The sequence below is a fragment of the Panthera tigris genome, chromosome B1 (assembly GCF_018350195.1).
Source record: "Panthera tigris isolate Pti1 chromosome B1, P.tigris_Pti1_mat1.1, whole genome shotgun sequence".
Taxonomy (NCBI): Eukaryota; Metazoa; Chordata; class Mammalia; order Carnivora; family Felidae; genus Panthera; species Panthera tigris.
Genome location: NC_056663.1, coordinates 25,644,397 through 25,652,928, shown reverse-complemented (window position 1 = coordinate 25,652,928; position 8,532 = coordinate 25,644,397).

Genomic DNA, 8,532 nt, shown 5'->3' with positions numbered 1-8,532 from the left:
GCTCAGGTCATGATCTCACAGTTTGTGGGTTCGAGCCCCATGTTGGGCTCTGGGCTGACAGCTCAGAGCCTGGAGCCTATTTTTGGATTCTCCCTCTCTCTTCTGCCCCTTCCCAGCTCGTGCTCTGTATCTCTCTCTGTCTTAAAAATAAACATTAAAAAAATAACAATAAAAATAAAGAGAGGGTTAATACTCAACCAAATGGAAAATGACTTCATATACCCATACTGTACTGAGCCGTGAATCCTTGGTAGGTGTCCCTTTCGAACCATTCAGATCTAAAGAAATCTAAGGTGGGAGAACTAGCTCTCAATGGGGCTGAGTAACATTTATTTTGCTCATCAGCAAGCAGAGCTGTAATCTTTTTGGTTATAATAGTTTTGAAGCGTACATGTTTCACGACACTTGGACACATTTCTATATTGGAGACGTGTAGCCATGATAACTAATTATAAGGACCAAGTGAGAGTCCGTTCTACTGAAGCAGCTGATTCATGAAATGATGTGAGTCCTGAAATTGTGTTTCTTGTTGAAAGAGGTTTCAGGGAAGCCACCACCTTGGGAACAGCATGAGGCCGAGCCATCTGCCTTGGTCACCCTCAATCTTTCTCAGGTGCACCAAGCAGCTTTTGGTTATTCATTTTGGGTGAGACACTGAAATTGGCACAGTTTACTTAAAACCTCCCTCTCACCTAGGAATACTTGGGGAAAGGCACATTTTTCATTCCAACCATAGGTTCTCCAACGTTTATATACTGGAAGACAGAAGGTAATGATAAAACCATTATAAATTACCTGATATTTGCTCTCTGTATGGCACTGTGGTTAGTTTACACACATTATCTATTTCTCATTGTATGCTGTTTCAAAAGAAGCTTTAGGACACTGACCACACTTCATTTTATTTTATTTTATTTTATTATTTTTTAAACGTTTATTTATTTTTGAGACAGAGAGAGACAGAGCATAAACGGGGGAGGGTCAGAGAGAGGGAGACACAGAATCCGAAATAAGCTCCAGGCTCTGAGCTGTCAGCACAGAGCCCGACACGGGGCTCGAACCCATGAACTGCGAGATCATGACCTGAGCCAAAGTCGGACACTCAACCAACTGAGCCACTCAGGCGCCCCCACACTTCATTTTAAAACAACCATGCCTTGATGCCTTAATGCTCATAAACCCAATGCATGCAAAGACCTTCTTTTCCCTGATAACCACTATGGAGCATGAGTTTTCTCTGTGCAGATATTTTAGGCTTGTTTCAATTATTCTAGCTTGTAATAGATCCCTAGATCTGCTTTCAATTCCTCCTACCTCAAGCTTTTCGCCAGCACCATCGTCCTTCTGTTGAAGCTTAGCCCAGGGATGGTATGAGGTCTGTAGTAATTCTCAGTGTCTGAAATTGGTGGGATTGCAGAAATGCAGCCCAAAACAAGTGGCAATTGCCATCCAAGGCTACATCCTGGCTCAGTAGGGACACCAGAGATTCATGGAACACATGTTACCTCCCTGCCACACCTTCTCTGGAAAAAGCAGAGTTAAGTGTAATAATGGCCATTCAGGAGAATTTAATATGGGTCCTGTGGTTTGCTAAGTGCTAATATGTTTGTTACTTCACACAATTGCAGGCTCTAGAGTCACATAACCTCAGTTCAAACCCCATCAACCTACTTACAAGCTAGATGACTTGGGCCTCAGTTTCCTCCTCAACAAAGGAAGGACGGTAATAATACTTCACCAGATTGCTATGATGATTGAACGACTTGTTTTTTCTAGATAATGTCGGTTACACAGTAAACTCTCTAGGCAGAACACTCTGGCATTTCTCCTGTAACCTGGCACTCTATACCCCTGTACTCTGGTCACCAAATATGGTTATTCTGCCACACTAGCCGGGTATCCTACAATCCAGTTCTGACATTGTCTACCTGAAGTTGGAATCAGATCACACAGGTCAAGGACTCAGTCCCACAAGACTGTCTTCCCTACCCACCCACCACAGGCACGAATCTCAAGTCCCAGGGGTCCCCTGTGCTTCTGGCCAATCAGCTATAAATCAGAGGCTCCTATGACCACCTTCTTGGGTTTGATTAATTTGCCAGAGTGGCTCACAGAACTCAGAAAAACAGTTTGCTCACTAGATTACCAGTTTATTATAAAAAGATGTAACTCGGGAACAGCCAGATGGAAGAGATGCATAGGGCAAGGTATGTGGGAAGGGGCTGAACTTTCCGTGACCTCTCTTGGTGCGCCACCCTCCCAGAGAACTCCACGCATTCACCAACCTGGGATCTGCCTGAACCCTGCCCTCCTGGGTTTTTATGGAGGCTTCACGATGTAAGATAGTTGATTAAATCATTGGCCATTAGTGATCAATTTAACCTCCAGTCCCCTTGTCCTCCCTGGAGGTCAGGGGTTGGTGGTGACAGTTCCCAGGCTATATTCTCTTGGTTGGTTCTGCTAGAAACCAGCAGCCATCTTTGGGGACTTTCCAAAAGTTACCTCATTAACATAAACTCTGTTGCAGTAAAAAGGGGGTTGTTATGAATCACAAAAGACACCTTTACCACTCTTATCACTTAGGAAATTCCAAGGGTTTGGGGAAATCTGTGCCGGGGACAGGATGAAAGACCAGATATATATTTCTTATAAATCACATTATCACAGAAGCACTCGACATATTTTGGTTATTTTCATCTCAGTCCTCGCAACAGCCCTGACAGGCACATATTGTTATTCTCATTTACAATTGAGGAAATAAGTTCAAGTCATTAAGCAATTTTCTTGGGTCATACAGCGAGTAAGAAATGGTGCTTATATTTGTACCTCAGGTGGTGGATCGGACTCTTCAATTCAACTTGTTTTCTCACACAGCTCCATGAGAAAAAGTAGATGCTATAAATGAGAACCAAGCACAACCTTAGAGTACAGAGAAGGCTGTCTGAGTCATGTCTGACCTTCATTTTTATTTTGGTCAAAATATCTGGAAGTCAGCTTTGATCTAAATCTTTTTCATTTTTTTTTTAAATGTTTATTTATTTTTGAAGGAAGGAGAGACAGAGCATGAGTGGGGGAAGGGCAGAGAGAGAGGGAGACACAGAATCTGAAGCAGGTTTCAGGCTCTGAGCTGTCAGCACAGAGCCCAACATGGGGCTTGAACTCACAAACTGCAAGATCATGACCTGAACTGAAGTTGGTTGCTTAACCGACTGAGCCATCCAGGTGCCCCGATCTAAATCTTTTTCAGAATGTAATGATTATGACAATGAATGGGGAGCTCTAAATTTTGAGGAGCTATTTTATGAGATGTGGGGAAATTAGTCATTTCTTCAGAGGGATGTAATAGCTGTGTGTGGAATGTGGCCTGGAGTTTCAAGTTTAATTGTCCAACCGCCTGTTCTCGTGACTGTTCCTATAAGGACCAATTTAAGGATCTCCCCAATTCCTAAATTACGTATTGCCTGTACCACAGCTTTGATTTCTTGGTTTCCTTCTACATAAGCTTGTGTGACTAGAAAAAGCTAGAGAAGACTAAAAAAACTAAGCTTTTCTCTCTTTTTTTTTTTTCAAGAATTAGAAATGCTTTACTCCTAGAGACGAGAATCCATGAAAATTGAGAGAGCTTAGCAAGTTACAACAGGGTAGCACACTTTTCTTTTTCCCCAAGCTGTCGATAACTGGAATAGTTCAGGCATCACATCTAATCTCTTACATAAGTCTTATGCAAGAGATGTGAGCCAGTTCTTTCCTGAAACAGTGCCAGAGCTGATTCAGATATTGAAGGGCTTTTGCTTCCTAATATTCCTGGTAAGTGTGGCATACACTTACTTTACTTAGTTCACTTAGGTTATTTTTAGATCAGTTGGGTAAACACACACACACACATTTATAAACATCCTTGCCAACACAGTGAAAGCTCATATTGTGTTTGTTCAAGTATGCCGAGCCTGGGCGGGGACGGAGAAAGGTTTGGGATGATTAGCACTCCTTCCTTCATCTTTTGTAGAAACATATACCATAACTGAAGACATTTTTAAAACATGCTATCGTTATTCGTCAGGCCTTTTGTAGGACGTTAACTCCAGCACGCAGGGCTGGCAGCCTCTGTTAACTAGCTTGGGAATTTGATTTTTCTTATTCTACAAGTGAAGAGGCAGGGAGGCAGCTGGAAGTCCCTGACTCTGCTCAAGAACAAAGAGGACAGATTAGGTCTCAGAGATCCGGTTTGGACCATGAGAGCAGAGGGTAGCAAAGAGGGAACATGAAGAGGAAAACGAAAGACAAAATTCAAGGAAACTCCTAAAGTCTTCATTTAGAGCTCAGACTTCTAGGATGGCCGTCTTAGTCTTGGTCTCATTGGTTTACCCCACTAATGCAGAATTATGTGATCTTTCTGCTTCCCAGGTGGGAGTAGGTAGTAGCCGCTTTCTGTAGCTATTTCTTTTAGAATATTAATTAACCCAGCATTACCTCAGGGCAGCTATTGTTCTAGTCACAGGGAATAGGGCACTGAACGAACTCCTCTTGGTTCCTGCCTTCATGGGATTGATTTGGAGGATATGATTCAGTACAATGGTTCTCATCCCTGGCTGCACTTAGAATCAACCAGAAGCTTTTATAAAATATCGTGCCTGGGGCCCACTCTCCTGGGGGATACTTATTCACTTGGCTTGAGGTGGAGTCAAGGGGGGGTAGCCAAGGTCAAGAGTTACTCGTCTGGGGGGCGGGGGGATGGTGCTGTGTCAGGATGTTATGTCATCATGTTCTTCAGTCTTTCATGTAAACCATTTTCTCGAAGTGTGTATTCACATCTCTGATGACATGTGAGGTGAGTTTAAGTAGCTCAGAGATGAGTATTTCTTATCCAAATAGTTATGTACCTTTTATGTGTACTTGGAAATCTGTAAAACTGGCATGCCAAACTTGCGAATTCACAGATGTTTTTGCTCTGTAGAGCAGTATGGGACTTTCCTTTAAGATAAAGGAATTCAACCTAAAAATGAGGATATTGCAGAAATCATGAAGCTGGTATGAAAATGACCCCAAATTAGAGACATTTATTTATTTATTTATTTAAAGTTTATTTATTGTGTGAGAGAGCGAGCGAGCAAGAGTACGAGCAGGGGAAGGGCAGAAGGAGAAAGCGAGAGAGGGAGAGAGAATCCCAGGCAGGCTCCACACATCAGTGCAGAGCCCAACGCGGGCCTGGAGCCCATAAACTAGGAGATCGTGACCTGAGCTGAAGCCAAGAGTTGGTCGCTTAACCTACTGAGCCACTTGGCACCCCCAGTTTTTAATTTTTAAAAAATATTTATTTATTTTGAGAGAGAAGGGAGGGTGTGCAGTGGGGGAGGGGCAGAGAGAGAGAGAGAGAGAGAGAGAGAGAGAGGGAGAGAGAGAATCCCAAGCAGGCTCTGCAGAGCCCGACGTGGGGTTTAATCTCACGAACCACGAGATCCTGACCTGAGCCAAAATCTAGAGTCAGATGCTTAACCCACCGAGCCACCCGGGTACCCCTAGAAGTGCTCATTTAAACAGTATGAGAAAATCAATGTGCAGGTTAAAACATGTCATGGGTTGTCTGAATTATTCTTGGTGGTGGCTCCCATGTGTACATCGTCTACAAGATGAGAAGGAAGTGAAGCTGACTTTGTTCAGTTTCCTAAGCGACTACTTAACTAATGGTCACTTCACTAGATGGCCTCTTTGCTAAAAGCCACATCACTGAATGATCATCTAACCAATTGAGCAAATGGATGCTGAGAGACAAAATACCTTTTGGTGTTTTGCCCTGGGAAGCAGAAGCAAATGTATGGGAAAGATCTGGTATGGGACCTAAGTCCTCAAAAGTAGAGAGTAGGTTGTACTGAAGTCAAGCTCCCATTATCCATTAGAGAAGTATTCTAGTATCTAAGATTTGAAACATACTTGGGATTCACATTTGACTGAGCTGGGCCCAGGAACTCATGGTGAGATACTGAGGTGACACTGAGGAAAAGGGACAATTAAACAATAAAAACCCATCAGTAACGTAACAGCTGATGGAAGCAAAATGATTTCTGCTGAACAGTTTTTTAGTGAGTCGGCTGCTTGACAAACTGGCTTTAGAGTAATAGTTACTTTCCTTATGACAAATGGGAATACAATTTTCTGTGAGTCTTTCTACCTTCTCTGTAGAGGCCAATTTTAGGAAACCCAACTTGAAGAGTGGAAGCCTGAGTAAGATGAAAGGGTCCACAGTGACCTCCTATCCCCTGGCTGAATACAAACAGGCCATCAGGACACTTGCCTCAAAACATCCACGAGCCCTAGCTGACCAGTGGGTTACTTACACTGGGACACAGGCACCAAACAAGGAAAACACGATATGTTCTCATACCTTCTCACCTTTCCGCTTGACCACAGCCCCCTACCACTGGCTCTTGGCAGACAGTCTCTCCCGTGCTGTCCTGCCTGCTGCTCCCTTACAATATATTCAATAAGCCTCTAACTCCTTTGTTCTGCCTCACGGGAATTCTTCTGCTGCCCACACCGCTAGCCTCCGCCAGATCAGGTCACTGCACATTTGGTAGCCCCCCCCTGCCCCGCATCTGATTGGGGACACCCTACATTCTCTCACATGCTACCTCTCGGAAGTGCTGTGTTACAACTTTGTGTTCCCTGCGATACCTGACTGGTATTAGCTGGCTGAGCAGGAAAAAGACCTAAGGTGTGTCTGGGTACAGTCCCCATTTCCTCACATTGCCACTGAGGGCACACAGTCTCAAATTCAAGCATCAACTGAGTCCAGCCAATTATCTATGAATTATACTGAACGAGTCCCGTCCAAATATCTATGAATAGGGATGACGAATATGAGATGTATCCATCTACCTATGAAGAGAAGATGAAGTTTAATAAGAATTTAAAAAACCCAAATAATTGAAAAAGACTAATTTCACACCACACATCATGAACAATATACATTTAAGTATAAAGTTTCATTAATAATTTAAATGAGCAATTTTTAATATACAGTGAGAATTCTTTCTTTTTTTTTAACGTTTATTTATTTTTGAGACAGAGAGAGAGAGAGCATGGACAGGGGAGGGTCAGAGAAAGAGGGAGACACAGAATCTGAGACAGGCTCCAGGCTCTGAGCTGTCAGCACAGAGCCTGACGCGGGGCTTGAACCCACGGACCGCGAGATCATGACCTGAGTCGAAGTCGGACGCTTAACCGACTGAGCCACCCAGGCGCCCCCAGTGAGAATTCTTTAAAAAATTTTTTTAAATGTTTGTTTATTTTTGAGAGAGAGAGAGAGAGAGAGAGAGAGCTTGAGTGGAAGAGGGGCAGAGAGAGAGGGAGACACAGAATATGAAGCAGGCTCCAGGCTCCGAAGTGTCAACACAGAACCCAATTCTGGGCTCAAACTCAGGAACCCCGAGATCATGACCTGAGCTGAAGTTGGACACTTAACCAACTGAGCCACCCAGGCGCCCCTTTCAGTGAGAATTCTAATACCTATTTATGTCTTCTTCCCAGCAGGTGTTAACTTGTTGACTTCCTTCCTTGATATGACTAGTAGAATTGTTTCTGTTCTAATTTGGTCAGAACTCTCACCTTACATTGAGCCTCCAGGTCCTGTTGAACTTAATATCTATATGTATCTTTATATATCTTCTGTGGGATTCTAGTCCCACAGTGTTTTGTACTGGGGTTGTCCCTCTCATGTATTAAAGGCAGAAACAGTCCCTTGTAGTATAAATGGTCACAGTACTGATTTTAAATGCAATCTTCACCTGCTATATTTAAAGGGGTTGCTTTCCTCCATGGATCCCTGTTAAGTGCTGGCTACATAATGGGAATGTCTCCCCTCTTTATTAGTGACCTTGAACTTCTTCCTCTGACTCCAACTTCTGTATTCTGCCTTATGATGGCAATAGAAACATTTAAAACTTGGCAACTTCAAGCAGGAAGAGTATTTTTCTGATCTGATCTGAGCATATATGACCCTTCTACTGTTCCAACACTTTCAGCCAAAGACCATTAAATGCTCTATCTGGCAGCAGAATTTCAAGGTTTTACTGCTTATCCATTTCAGACTCATTGTTATACAAGCCTCATTATGGTTATGGGACCTATAGTAAGTGTGGAATAATAATAATAAAAAAAAGACAACAACTTTTCAAACAAGGTACTGCTTGACTATGACTGCCCTATTCATCTCCCAAATTTGATCCCTGTAGGAGATATTTCGTGTTTTGACCTAGCCGATGGGTGCAGCCAGAATAGAACCAGAACTAGGCAGCCACCCAAATACAATGTTTTTTAAAGAGTGTAGGGTACAACCCCTATCCCAAATTTTCCTCCTGAAATTCTATAATGAGAGGCATTTCAATCATCACTTTTAATGTGAAACTAAAATATTGCTGAAGAGGGGTTATATGTTACACTCCCCAAAGTTAACATTTGAACTGGGTTTAGTGAACAGATACCTTGAAACAAAAGTGATCTAGTAGATGGCATAAGAAAAAATGAATCTTGGCACTT